At 48.8% G+C, this 14,954-nt stretch overlaps 1 long non-coding RNA gene across 1 annotated transcript; it reads left to right on the forward strand.

Annotated features, from left to right (window-relative positions):
- Positions 1–12,319: 12,319 nt before the first annotated feature.
- LOC140216408 (uncharacterized) lies at positions 12,320–14,186 on the forward strand. The gene is made up of 2 exons (XR_011893070.1): positions 12,320–12,693; positions 14,061–14,186. It is a non-coding gene; the product is annotated as an uncharacterized lncRNA (long non-coding RNA).
- The last annotated feature ends 768 nt before the right edge of the window (positions 14,187–14,954 follow it).

Genomic DNA, 14,954 nt, shown 5'->3' on the forward strand with positions numbered 1-14,954 from the left:
TGTTGCAGAAGTAGCAATGTCTGATGGCTATGTGAATGCGCTAGCATCTCATCGGCGGGGTGCGTTAGAAATGGCCGTGGTGCGTTAGAACACGATGCGCGAGTTTGTATATGTCTGTTGTGACTCGATCTCACGATTGCTTATGCCGATTCTGGATTCGCTGCCCGTGACGACGAGCAGGAGACAGCTTATGCTAACGTAATGTATCATCACATTTACAGCTATTTTACTCCTCTTGGTCAATACGTGATCAACTAAAGCTCCCTCCCTTGATGTGGTCATTGAGTTGGAAGTTTCTGTTCACAGCACGAAGAAACGGCTCTATACTTCATGATGCAACCATTATAGCGTCAGCCGTTGAAACATTTGCTAAACTGAAAAAGCAAGGCTACACCACTCTTTCTTTTTCTCTAACTTTTTTATTTTTTGGCGCGGGCTGCATTATGCATTTGTGGTGTAGTTGTACAACGTTAGCGATGGCGAAATTAGCGCACGGGCGCGCTCATTGCTGATACGAGCACACATTTTATTTAATTACAAAACGAGTGCTTGCAGTGCGCAGGACAAAGCCACACAACTGGTCCGCACAGTTGTCTCTCACTTTCGCATATAGTGTCTCGTCGCTCGGTTCCAGCTGTAGCACGTCCTTGAGCCTCCGGGCCACAGGTACGTGCGCATGCACTGAGGCACACAAGGAAGCGCACAACACTGGGCGTATACCGTGAACTCAAAGGGTGCAGATCGCTTTCCCCAAACCCCTCTCGCACCTGCCCCTCTCACTTATATGGCCATAGATTCGGTCGGAACGCCTGTCTTGGCCCCAAATACGAAAACATCAGACTTCCCGCAAACACATTTGTTCTATATAGACACACAAGCGAACTAACAAATAAAACAAGAACGAAATCACTACGCTCGTTCAGAGTAGTGTCCGTATCACAGCCGCAGGGGTGTATAATTCAAAACCAACTAATTACGCCAAATATTTTGTTTACATGCGTCGGCGCAGCATCGAAGCCAGAAAACCAAATTCGAGAGTGTGAGGTGAAGTACCCAAGAAAATGACATACCGATTAAAATCGCTTCCATCGAGCGAATGCATGAGACCAGCAAGCTGAGATGCCACATCAATAGCAGTATATTAAACACAAAGCAGTCACACGTAACCTTAACCGTTTGCTTATGAATATCTCCGGTTTTAAAAGTAAGCACTGCGATTCTCAATACACACTGTAGCTATACTACGTAAATAACCTCGTTGAAAGTGAGAATATTGGATCATGGGGCTCATACAATCTGACAGCGCTGCTGAAATAAACGTGTGTGAAGGCATCTACCGTGATTTTCTTAAGCTCGTAATGTACCGCTTTACTGCACAGTATACGTACTTTCCAGTAGCGATATGTCTGCGCCGAGATGAGGGCAATATATCTGAGAGCTTAGAGGCGTTAACTGTGGTTCAGGGGCCGCATTCACAGAGCTTATGACAAGTGCTGTTCGCTACACTTACCGATCATCTTCACTAACATGTCCGACATCACCAGTGGCTGGCATCGGCACTTAGGAACAGTTCAAGCGGGAGGACATTCCTATGCATACTGCGACAGTTGCTTTCCAGTTAAGGTATTGCATAGGCGCATTCTGATGGTTACTATGCGATGTCGGCTAGACCACGCGTATAAATAAAGCGTACGATTTCGTTAAGTCACGTTAATCGAAGTCACATGACGCACGCGCTCGCCTTTTGTTTTTTGATAATATTGCGCGAGCGTCGAGAGCATGGCGTGTCAGCGGTCTTGTAACGGCGATGGGGGCTCCTGACGTGAACAACGTAGCAGAATGCATTCCTACTGATGGAGGTCGGTACTTTTCCGCGGCTATGGCCTCCGAAATCGGGCCGCGTCAGCGCGCGCCGCCCTTCTAGGTCCTTCTTATAGGGATAGCAGCGTCAAAACAAGCAACCAATCTGAACAACAACTGCAAAATAGCGCTTATAGTTTGTCCTCAGCGTGAGATAAGAGTAAGCGACGGCCGATTTCGCCATCTATTTCTTGCTATTACGGCGGTGAGCAAGTATCATGGGCGAATTAGGAACGGTGCGGGCAGCCTGAGCTGCCGTGTTGTTGCGCAAACACGGTACACCGAGGAGCGTTCCGATAAACTTAGACCGGCGCCCGCTAACCTCCGCCCATGCACAGTCGTGGCAGCCGGTATACGCTAACGCTCGCGGCATACCATAAGGCTCTGCTAAAACTGTTATTAAAAAAAACTTGCAAGGATGTACATGAGTTGAAGCGTAGTATCTGCTGTTATTACAAACGAATGATTTCATAACAACTTTAAAAACGCGTTTATTACGAATACTGTTATAACCGAGGTGCCTTCCTTCACCTCTTCCCCAGCTCGCACGTGCGGACAGCCATTTATCAATACGAAAGTCTGGGAATCCCCGTCGTGGGGGGGCATGGTGGACAGGGCTAGCACGCCGGAGTTACTTTCCCGCATTACATGTGCGATCACATTTCGCATGAACCCGCCCTGACAGGTTTTCCTGTGATCGTCCATAGGGCACTCTGTCGACCCAGAGCTTAAAATACAGAATACCAGGGCTCGAGTTCCCAACGTTTCTCGTTCGTAAGTGCGTATTTCCATTGGTTGGCTGCCTTCGCCAATAGTATGTCCAGAATCCGAATTGGCCGGCATTTTCTCTTTGGAGTAATCCTAACGCGACAGCTGTTTTGTCAATACGGGCCCGTTTGAGGCTGGACGGCACTCCTGTCTATCTTGGCCCCTTGCTTTATGCGTCGTGTCGGAGAGTCGTTCAAACTTGTGGCGGCGTCCCACTGTGCGATTTGAAGCGGGGAAATGTCGCGCCCTTTCCCTATCGCCACTCGCGGGGTGATCCTAGGCCTCGTGTAATCTTTTCATTCCCTTCTCCCCCAGCGCAGCGCGGTTGAGGTGTCCTCTACTGAGAGAGTTACTGCGCTGCACTTTACCCCATTTCTTCCACTTTTTCCAACATAAGAATCTCCTTCCTCGTGTAATCTCGCGTACACGATTGTGCACTAATTGTGACGAGAACGACTGCTGCCCGCCGGCTACAACCAGCTACACAGCTATTGGCTACAGCCAGCTTGCTGTTGCGAGCCGGTTGTACTATCAAGGCTTAGCCGTTCGAGGCGCCTGTACGAGGACTGCCCTTAATGCGGAGCTTCAAACGAAAATCAAACGTGATATCGGGCTCATTATGCTATGGTGTAGGGACTGCGAGTGTAAGGACTTATCCCCGTAAGCCCCGTACTTACCATTACGCCGATGACGCGGCCCGAATGAGTGAGGAACAACCAACGATAACAGCAGCCAGACTCGGAGACGTGTCCGTCTTCTTCTCGTTCGCAATTAGGTAATGACCCTTACCCACTGCAAGGCATTCGCCTAGAAGCGTTCGCTTGTAAAATATTCTTAAACTGAATTGGAGTGGATTGTACAAACTTTAATAAGGAAGGAAGGAAGGAAATCAACTTTATTCTGGTCCTGCAGGCCACGAGAGCTTTGGGCTCTCATGGAATGGGCGTCTCCCACGACGGAACCGGGAGGTTGAGTTTCCTGGCGGCGTCGTGGACCTGCTGGACGGCCCAGAGTTGGGGAGCGAGTTCTTCGCTCCGGATCGCTTTTTCAAACTTGCGCTTGTCCGGTTCGGAGTTTATGTGAGCTTGCGAGCACGGCCAGAGTAAATGACATACGTTAAGGGATGTATTGCAATTGGTGCAATAAGACTTGTCGTAGAGCTCAGGCATGTAATGGTGTAATCTGTTTTGCGTGGGGTATGTGTCTGTTTGTAGCATTCTGAGTGTAACCGCTTGAGCTCGAGTGAGCGTGCGGTGTGGCGTGCTCTACTGTCTACGTTGTAGGTAGTAGTGTTTAGTGATATCATTGTATGTAGTGGTGGCGTCCTTATTACCGTGAACGCTCAGCTTTTGGAGACGCGGCGGCATAGGCGGGAAACAAAGCTTTCGCAGTGGCGGTTGTGGACGGCCGCGAATCCACAAGATAGGCAGCCACGGTAATTGCAAGGAAGCCTGAACAGGCCGAACAGGTTGCGATCGCTGTTGCGCTCACCGACGAAAATCTTTCCCATATCTACAGCGACTCCATAGCCGCTATCAGAGCTTTCCAAAATGGCACGGTCTGCGCACAGGCTCTCAGAATGGTTTCAAAGAAAGAGATTAAGAACCACGTCATCTACTGGTTCCCGGCCCACTTAGGACCAAAGATCGGCGACGTCCCAAACCTTAACGAGGCGGCACACGAGGCTGCGCGCGCGCTTACAGACCGCGCGGTTTCATCCGACCACTCGGAGAACGTTAATAAAGGTCCTGCAGGACACACGTCAGCGCGCAGTGGGCGTCTCCCACGCAGGGACCGACAGGGTGAACCTGGCTAACGCTGCGTGAGCCTCCTGGCCTTGTGGCTTATAACAAAATTAAAACTTAGCACACCAACGTATGAGGGCACATTGCTGCGCGATGGTGCATTAAAATGTAGTAGACGTCAGAAGCATCCTGATGTAAGTGGAGAGTTCTGATGAGTTATAATTTCAGAAAACAACCGAGGGAAGCTTTCGGCAATTCAACGTGGTAATCATATTGTAGTGTGGATAAAGTTATAAAACAGTCTAATGGATGTTCCACATCCACCGCTGTCAATATGACTGGCGCCGACTAACACTTGCCGGGTCAGAGCTTATACACGTGTACATAAATACCCGAGAACGTGGACGTGAGGAGCGACAGCGCAGTGCACAAGTAATGCGGAGGTTGTGGGTTCGGCTGGCACCGGCGGCAAATTGTTCTTCTTTTTTTTTTTGGTCCCCCATTCATTTCCCTTTAGCTCGTCATTTCCACACTTGAATTAAAACTACACATAAGTGTACACATGTTTTGCTTAACTTCATTACATATTGGCTTGATGGGGCTTCGACTAGCGAAAATCGGGCCCGTCTGTTCTTCTTGTTCAAATGGCGACAAAAGCATTTCCTGTCGCTGTACTGTCCAAGGAAGACACCATAAGGCAGAGAACGAATGGCGAGTTTAGTAAACGCCGAAGCTGACGAATAACTTTTCTATAAACAAACATTCGCAGTAATATAGAAGCTATTGTTCAATGTGGTCAGGTTCACCAAAGAAATCGTTGAGGGGAGACGCAGCCAGACCAGACCAGAATGAATAGAAGTTTTCTCGGCGGAATGCGGCAGCAAATTTTTCTAAGAGAAGTGTTGAACTGTTTCCACAAGTGTGAATTGTTTTTTCTAAAAAACCGGTGCTGGGTTTGCTTTGTCGCTTTGTGCTATATACTGTCAGGTAAATGAGGAATCATTTCTCTGACAACGCTGACATCGCCAATGCGTTTCGTCGGACACATTGAAAAATAATATGTCGAAATTAGTGCACTCTTGAGAACTCGTTCCAAGTGGATATGTCTTGTGAACTCACCAGCCATAATTCGTAGATTGAGAAATGTACCGTACAGTGATTAATCAAAAATGTAATTATCGTAGTTATGCTAGTTGTCCAATTAAGCATTTTCGTTTCTCGTAGAAGTAATGGTCGCCTCATCGGGTAATTTAGATCAAGGGTTAGAATTGCGCTGTCTGCTACAGACATTTTCCTATATTTCAGTGTAGCTAAAAAAGAAACAAAATCACCCTATATAATGACGAAATGGCCAAGAAGCCGGCGGCAGAGAGCTTGCTACTAAGATTCCTGGAGGGCGAATCAATCGTTCAGGCGTGGGAATCACGATCAGTGACTGGCTCTTTCTGGATAACGATATCAGTGTGTTACAAAAGCACGATGCAGCGCCTTTTATTGTTCTTTGTACATCAATTTCTTTGCGTACTATCCTCTGTTGAGAAGTCAGGGGTCTGTGCGGCTAACGAAGTTTCCATGGATGGTGCCGTACCAGGTGCCGGGAGAAAGACTTACGAGCGACCTTTAAGGGAATGAAAAAAATATTATGTTCAAAGAGAGTACATGATTGAGATTTACAAAACGGCTCCAACTATCGGAGCACACTACGGTAGCGTCTTAGCATGTCCGAATATCACACTCTTTTCCGAGCGTCGTCCTCCTCAGCCGTTTGGATCCGCTTTTTATGCCCTACGTCGTCACTACCCAGTCGCCTCGCCCAATCTGGCGTCAGGAGACCAATCCAGGCGTCGGGAGACCGATGGCGTCGAGGGCGTCGGGCCGCCGATGACGTCAGGAGGTCGGTTGCCCTTTTCCTCGGAAGGGAGCTTGGTCCGAAACGCACTCACCTCACTTGGCACAAACAGGGTAAGAGGGGGAACGTCCGTTGACTCCGATTCCGGCGTGGTCGAGCCAATTTGTGCGTCTGACAAGTGTGAAGAAGCGTAGCCTTGCACGGACCTCCCCTCCGGCGTGGACAGGCCGATTTGGGCTGCTGACAGATGTGAAGAATCTTTGTACTAGGCGTGACAACTGTACGTCGCCGGGGTGGCATTCTCCGCTCTGAAGGGCCGCCGGGCACACCTCACAAAGGAGCAGCTCCTCCAGTCGTATCCCGGTTTTTACGTCAGCCGGCAGCATTTTCGTGCCAATTTTGTTACTCCAGCAAACCACCGGTTATCACTTCTCTCTACGCATTAGATGACCCAAGTCGAATCCTTCCTCTTCATCCCGTCTACATACCAGATACAGAATTCCGCTCTGCAGTACATGCCATCGCCTGTGTTCGAACCATGCAAGCAAAGGTTAACCTTGCTGACCGACGCTCCTTGCGTCGTTAAAAGGCAAAGCAAAGATCTCCTAAACCTTGCGTAAAAACTTAACAGTACACAAAGGCCGGCGAGTACCTGCTGGCAACAGGCTTGAATTCGCGTCTGTTTACACGCTGTGCCGTAATTGTCTGTAGTGCGCGCGGTTCATTGAACTATATCGTATCTCTCTCTTTCACTCGCCCATCCCCTTCCCACGTGTAAGGTAGCAAACTCAACAGTGTACTTACCGTTTCTTCTAGTTCTCCTTATTTATTGCTGTCCGGGTCGGGAACGTGCTGCCACAATCCGAGAGAACGCTTCATCTGTCGAGAAGGTTTATGTCTATGTGCTCATTGAGCGAAATGGCGCCCAGATTAAGAGAGTTCGCTTAGAGAGTTCGCTTAGAATGCCGTATTTAGGGTGTCCCACCTATTTCTGCGTTGTTGCTCGACCAAAAGAGCACCGTAATTGCGCGGTCTAGGGCTATGTGCACTAATTTGCTCCCTCAATGCATTTCCAGTTTTTTGTAGCTATATTTAGGTGTTCATTAGAAACTGCGCGCGTCTGTATAAACAGCTCTGTCGGTTCAAACAAAAAAAAGTAAGTGTGTAAATAATGCAGATTTTTTGTGTGCCTCTCTAGTGCGGGTCACGTAGAGACACGCTGGTCGCTGTATTTTTCGAGTTCCTGCACTTATGAAAATTTTCAAATGTGTAGGACAGAAATCCACGTAGCTGTCTTGACTATACTATGTTTCAGTCATAAGATTGCTTTATCGTTCCAAAACAGTTTATTTACGTCCGCAACAAAAATGTGTTTATGACATAAGCTTTCTGAAAAGCACGACGCGGGTGGTGGCTTTATCAGAAGCACGCCGAAAGCTACAAAGCTATTCCGGCTATACATTGTTCACGATAATATATGCTAACGAGCCAAGGTACCGTCCCTGGGACACTATAATGTCAAGCCATTCCATCCTATTTTGATTTCATTTCTGACACCAGCTCTCCACTATTGGGCAAAAATGTTTAGGGCCATACCCACTTCGCCTGTCTGTCATGCGGCGCCGTGAAAACCGCGAGAACTCCCCATTTGATATGACGTGTACATACTGATTATTTATGATTAGGTGGAGCGAAATATTTCTGATTCTATGCCTTCTTCGCCATTAGACCTCCAATATTGGTCACATTTTTTTCGGGCTGCGGCAACTTCGCTTGTCTATTACGCAAGGTCATAAAGCCGCGAAACACTCACCACTTCGAAGCGACGTGCACGCATTAAAGATGCATTTTAATGCCGAACAACAGTGAACCCTCATTCATCCTTTTTTTCATTTCGAAAGTTTCCGCGACGGCATAAACTGTCAAATATATAAATACATAAAACACTCTTAGGGTGAAATTGTTCGTAAAAACGAACTACAGTCAATTGTCGTGCTAGACATATGATTAGCGAAAAGGGCCAGCCAATAGTAGAAAGCTCTCACGAACGAAAGCTTTGTGAATTCGGCCCCTGATTTTCTTAAGCATGAAATGCTTTTAGCTTCATTGTCGGTGACCTTCAAGTGACCTTGAGCCAAAAGCCACAGCCGTTATCTGGGCACTCAAACGACAACATCGGGGCAGGTTGCGAGAACAAAACGAGATCATCCGCGCAACCAGTCAAGACCGCGTCACATACGCTAGTTACTTCCCAAACAGGTTATACAAAAAATTTTCTTCAACTGCGAGGCTTTTCTTTCGAGCAACCCGTATGGGCTTCCTTTGTAGCAATTGTTACGATTGAGTGGATGTCTCATTTTTACTTAATTACTTCTCTCCACCTTGCGGGTTTCCGCAGAACCATCACGTCAAAAAATATTGCTTCCGAGTTGTTTCAAATGATTGTTCACAATATCACTCAAGCTGTAACTTCTAGTACGCTGAAGTTTTATTTGTCATTTCCAATAGCGACGTTCAAAAGGCAGATACTGGGCACTATACACTCGACTGTAATCTTTTGGCGCTGAGACAGAGTTGCCTGTGCTCTTTTCAACGCGAGCGCTGGTACTGTCCGGCAGCGTCCAAGCCGGTAGCGTCCGGCGCACCGCGAATGGCTGTTTGACCGAGACGAGACTTGCAATGAAGTTCTGTCTGTGACAGGAAACTATAGCGTCCATATGGACCAGTGCACAGTATGGCGTGGTGGGGTGTGGTGGGTGGAATGTACCGTTGCGAACATGCACTACACCGACTTTAAAATTGTGGCTAGTATCATCTCCAACCAGTCTGCTTTGGCCGTAGCCATTTCATGCTTACATCTACTTCTGATTACGGGAGAGCCAGCACTGTTTTTTTTTTACAGCGTCAGCTGTTATGGGCTCATTCCCATAGCCGTTTCGGTGGCCAGTGGGGCCTGTAGCCGCAGCCGCTGGTGTCCTGTGTTCATAACAGCTATCGCCAGGAATGAGAAAAGAATTGACCGCCCCTCCACTACTGTAAACCTTCTGTTGACTCGTTTAATATTTGTCTTAAGATGTGTATAAATTAAGTGTAACCTTATTTATTACTCGGATTCGCGCTGCCTCACGGCGAGGTCGGCACGTCGATGACGAGCCCTTTTTCGAGCGAGTTCCCGCAAGCCGATGTGATAGGCAAAATTAAACAGATATACGCAGGAACTGCTCCGACCCGGAAAACCACCAAACCCGTTTACGAAGGTCCGGACCAAACGGAACTGCACGCCCCCATAATATTTGATTAGGTTTATGCAGTGGCACAATCCTCCTGGAAAAATACGGCCCCAGGGATAGATCAGGTCACAAACGCAATGATTCGCAATCTAAGTGACCACACGCTAAAGAGCTTGACCAAATTCTTTAACGACGCGGTCTGGACCGAGGACGGCGTCCTTCCAAAAGAATGGAAGGAAGCGAAAGTTATCTTCATTCCGAAACTGGGCAAGCCCCGTAACACCAACAACCTTCAACTCACCTCCCTAACATTATGCTAGGGGAAACTCTTTGAAAAGGTTGTGCAGGTCCGGCTTTCGAACCACATTCACTTCTAAACAACATGTTCCCTTCCAACATGTTCGGTTTCCGACCCCATATGTCGGCGCAGGACCTTTTTCTACTACTAAAGTACGAAGTCGTGCACCCCAACAAAGGGCCGGACGATAAATTTGTACTGGCATTGGATATCAAAAATACCTTCGACAGCACCTCCCACCACACTATTCTGGAGGCACTGGAAGCGGCAACTGCGGAACACGAATTTATAATTACGTGCGCTCGTTCCTCAGTGACCGCACGGCCATAATCGGATTAGGCTCCACGAGGTCCGACACATTCAAATGATCCGACAAAGGCACCCCTCAGGGATCTATACTCTCTCTACTGCTATTTAATGTGGGGATGCGAAAGCTAGCCTTGGGGCTATAGATAAACAGCCGAATCTCGGCTGTGCCACATAAGCCGATGACATCATGCTCTGCGCTCAGCAGTGTCCTACGGGGACAAGCAAGAAACTCTTGAAAATGCTATAGGCGCAGTCGTGGGTCAAGACTCTTCACAAACGTTTTGGTATGGGACCGGGAGCGTATTGTACGGATTCCAGTCGAACCAGCTCAGACGCCTTCACCATAGTCTCTACACATCAGACCAACATAACAATGGCATCCTTCAAAACCACCTGACCATGCTTGGCAGACGCTGCAGCCATTCAGGACGCCGAGCGCCAAACCAATTCGGCTGTTATATTATCCGTTTCACAAGCGGCTTGCTGCCTGTTTCTAAATGGGACGGCACAATAATCAAAATTTTAGGCAATCAGCTAGAAGGGCACTACACTGGTGTCCAGCACACGAGGGACTCGCAGGAGGGCAGACCGTATTGCTCGAGAACTAAACGTCCGAGCAATACGCCTAGCGACGCCTAGCGACGCCGAGCCTAGCTACGACCTTCGTCCCAATTCTCGTGACATCCTCCTATAGCAGAGGCAAGAGCGGAGACGTTTTGAACATCTTCACTCCACGTTAAACAGCCACCAAGAAAGGGACTGGCTCGTATTCAGACGAATACATACCCCGTCCTGCACCACCTACACAGAATACACCCCATGAGGTTCGCAGACGAGCGTCCGTGATACAACCACAACCACGCCAGAACAACCACTCCCATATGATGTGTCCCAGGAGGCCTCCCGCACATAGACAGCCCCATAATACACCAACATCCACTAATGAGGAATGGGCATGAGGGTCGGGAGAGCCAATTGGTTCTTGCGACCCTCGTCCGATTTGGCTCTTCTGTACGAAGTCCAGTGAGCCGCTCGTGCCAGTGGGGTCCATCGTTTTACTCACTCACTCTTCGGCCGAACGCACGACGCGCGGCCGACCTATCGCAGTTCCGATAGCATTCTAACGCCATAAACACTCGTTCCTCTCACATCACTTAGACACACGACTCCTATTGGCGGAGAGAATGACGTCAGTAGTGCTGTGGCACGGCAGGATTGTCCGTTCAACGGGTCGATAGCTTTTCTTTTTTTAACGCGACAGCGTTAAGGAGCTCGTGTCGCAGAAAAGCCGGTGTCGGCGGCGTTGGCCGTGAGTGAAAAATCCCGGGAGGCACTTCATGAATAAAAAACAACTTGCAATATAGACTGGGTGGGAATCGAACCAGGGTCTCCGGAGTGTCAGACGGAGACGCTACCACTCAGCCACGAGTTCGATGCTACAAAGCTGTACAAGTGAATGCGGTGTTGCACCTCTAGTGAATGCGGTGTTGCCTTAGAAACGAGCCGTAGAAAGTTCTACTGCGGTGTATATCGGTAATTATGAACATGTAACTTACAGAAGTCGCAGTTACACGAGTAGCGAAATGCGTTTCCGCTACATTTCTTCTGCGCTTTCCGCACACACAGAGCCATCTTGCGGCAAACACAGAAGACCCCCTCTTCTCAATGTACGGCGCTGCCCCGACAGGTGGCGTGCTACGCGCGCATTGGGGCTGTGCGGGGACCGGTGCGAGGCGCGTCGCGGCCTGGACTTCCTCTCCACTGACGACACATCGCCGAGCTCCCTCACGGGTTGCAGAATCAAGCGTCCTTCCTTTCTTTACCTCACTATCTATCTCTCTGCCCGTGCCGATCACGACGTTAGGCTGGCGTAGATCGTTTCGCCCTCCGAGACACCGAGTTCTTTGGTTCGTTCCGCTTGCTCAGGCGCACGTTTCGTTGCCGCGCCGAACGCTGCGTTGCTCGACGCTCACCGCGTGATTGGTGGGTGCAAAGTCCGATGCGGGGCGCCTCGGAAGTGATCGCTGCGCCGTAGCGCATTGTCTTACACCCCTTGGCGGGTCGACGGGAACGCTGTCGCGTTCCACTCCTGAAGGCTAAGCTTAAGCGTCCTCCAATTTTTTTTACATAGCAATCCCTGCACCTGCGCAGCTCTGAGAACAGCTGGTTTTAACGCGACAACGTTAAGGAGCCCGTGTCGCAGTAAATCCAGCTCCCTGCGTTGATGTCAGGCATTGGACGTCGTTTCAGCATAGGCATAGAGAAAGAAAAAGACTAAGAGCGGACACTCCGAGAAATCTGGCCTCAGGAACTACGTCACGGTTACGTAACGAACTAGTGCTCTCACCAAACGCCAGAGGACGCAGGCGCAAAAAAAAATCAAATGTTTTAATGAGTTCTGCTCAATCGTTCTACAAAAAAATAATTATACGCCCCAATTTGGCGCGTTTCTTATACATAAAAACAGAATTTATCCAAGACAACTTCCGTGATTTTTGTTCTTCATCCGTACTGCCATCAACACCAATCTACATTCGTCCATCGAGAAGAAATCAACGATTCGTGTACCAGCGGCATGTCAGCGGGAAGCTTTCGTGAACGTCGGCTGCGGCGGTGTTTTCGTGTGCGAGACAGGTGAGTCACGTTTTCAAGCGAAGCTTGGAGTAACTGGCTTGTGAGTGCGACGAGGTTCGCTAAAAAACGGTTCGCGGCTCTATATGAGGCGGCTAGACGCGAACAATGCGAAAAGCATGCCCACTCAAGGAACGCGTAACGAGAGGGCTGTACCAAGTACTTTCTTGCTAGCCCCACCGAGAACGGAATAATATTTGTTGGTTGCGTTCCATGAAAATCGTGAAGCAACGCGAAACTGTCATTAACTTGCACCGGTTCACCGCTGTGCACTGCGCTGCGACTCGCAGCTTGTCAGACGCCATCGAGATGCTGCGTCTCGGTTTGAGAGGGTAAAGCGCTGTTTGCGATAACCACGGTATCGGCGTTTCATTGAAATAGTTCGTGTTGGGGAACTAAAAACGATCTGCTGGACAACGCTTAAGGTCAATATCAGGAATTGCACATTTCAGGAAAATTCCGGTTTCGAGAAAATTGAATTCCTAACCCGCGTTTACATGATCGCGTGATGAATGACGGTCCTTTCGTTGGGCCGTTCTAGAGGCTGACGAACGCTGGAAAGAACGTAAAAGACGCCACGCCGATTCAGACCGAAAGCGGCGTTCCGGGGACGGGCGCTACCTAAATAAAGAACAGGACTTTAGGCACGATATAGCCAAGCTTTGCTTGCGCGTCTCCCCTATAGACTAAGGGCTCCGGAATATTTTAATAATATTGCTTGCAAACAATGGCATGTGACATAAACAGCGAGCGTAGCTTATTGCGTTTTGTACTGCAGCGAGGTGTATATCTACGGCGCACGGACGGACGGTGGTGCATACGTCCGTGCGATTTGTTTACACAGAAAAGTAACGGTGGGGAAAAGTCCCCAGTGACTACTGCATGTACTTATTGCGGCGGCCGTGTTGGGAAGTACTGCGCATTCTAGTAACTTTCGGTTGCTTACCATTTTTTCGTGGCGCAATACATTGCTCAACGTATTGTCGCGTAGGCGTGGAGTGGCGCACATTTGAACAAAGGCCTCGTATTTGGACGTTTCGAATTTATCTTTACTACGCCTATGTGAACTGCTATTTCGCCTACCAATGTACCCCTTATACTGAGTACGTACAGGGGTGTCCAAAAGTTCACAGGTCGCGATGCCATGGGTTTAAATATGATGGCGGCCTAGGAACATTTAAACACCCCTGTACGGGGTCTTAACATTTATCCTTGTAAGTCCGAGTTTTATGGGTCAGAGGTCAGAATGTGTCGGTGGTTTTATATTGTGCATCGGTTCGCTATTCATTCAAAGCGGTTTCCTGGTTCAGTTACGACGTGTACATATGTTTTGGGTAATTAACGAAGCGTGCACTTATTGACATTTTCAGACCGTGCTGACGCCATGCTGTCCGGCGATCCAAGCTACGGCAGCTACTGCTGTGTGTCGTGGTGCTTTAACAACGGCAGAACCCAGAAGAAGCCTATCTTGCCTTGGAATAAAGACATTGCAGAAACTCTGCCTCTTTGATATATATGACCGCTTGCACCAAAACACGGAAGACAAGCGCGATGGATAAAGCCGTAGTGAATTATGATTACCTCTATCTCCATCTGTTATAACCTAATCGAAATAAAAATTGCGTCATGACCTCAATTCACACTAAATATTGAACTCGACAAAATATGGAATCGCTAAACCAAAACGACAAATAAAAGCGTTGCCATTTGGGTGACGAAAAGTGGTCTGAAATGACGAGCTTCCGCTACAGCGTAACGTCAGTTACGCGGGGGTAATCCAAATTTCGCGACAGCGAAACCGAAACAGGAAGTGCAGGCCAGTTGCTCTCACCAACCGCCAGGCGCGCTAGGGTCGATTGGGCCGCTGGAGGTGTATGGGAGTGTCCACTCTTAACTTTTTTTTCTTTCTCTATGGCATAGGTTTCGGTAGAAAGATGGTCGAACCACCAATACCGAGGCCCTCCATGTGACGCAAGGCATTTACTGAACTAATTGAAATTCTCCAGCTAAAATACGCGGAAACATCGTAAACTACGACTCACACACAACTTACAGGCACGATAGCTCTCAGATGGTAATTTTACTATGCGAGAAAACATAATTCTGTCACGCGAAATCTTACAAGGACCCCTTTACACACACAAACCGGCCGCGGCGTCCACCATTTGCGCTCGCTGGCGCGATGGGTATCTCGGGGGCCACGGAGCGGCGTGCCCGGTTCCTTGCAATACCTCCAGCTGGCACTCGCCTCCGCCGCCTCGGCT

This window comes from Dermacentor andersoni, chromosome 3 (genome assembly GCF_023375885.2).
Source record: "Dermacentor andersoni chromosome 3, qqDerAnde1_hic_scaffold, whole genome shotgun sequence".
NCBI classification, from domain to species: Eukaryota; Metazoa; Arthropoda; class Arachnida; order Ixodida; family Ixodidae; genus Dermacentor; species Dermacentor andersoni.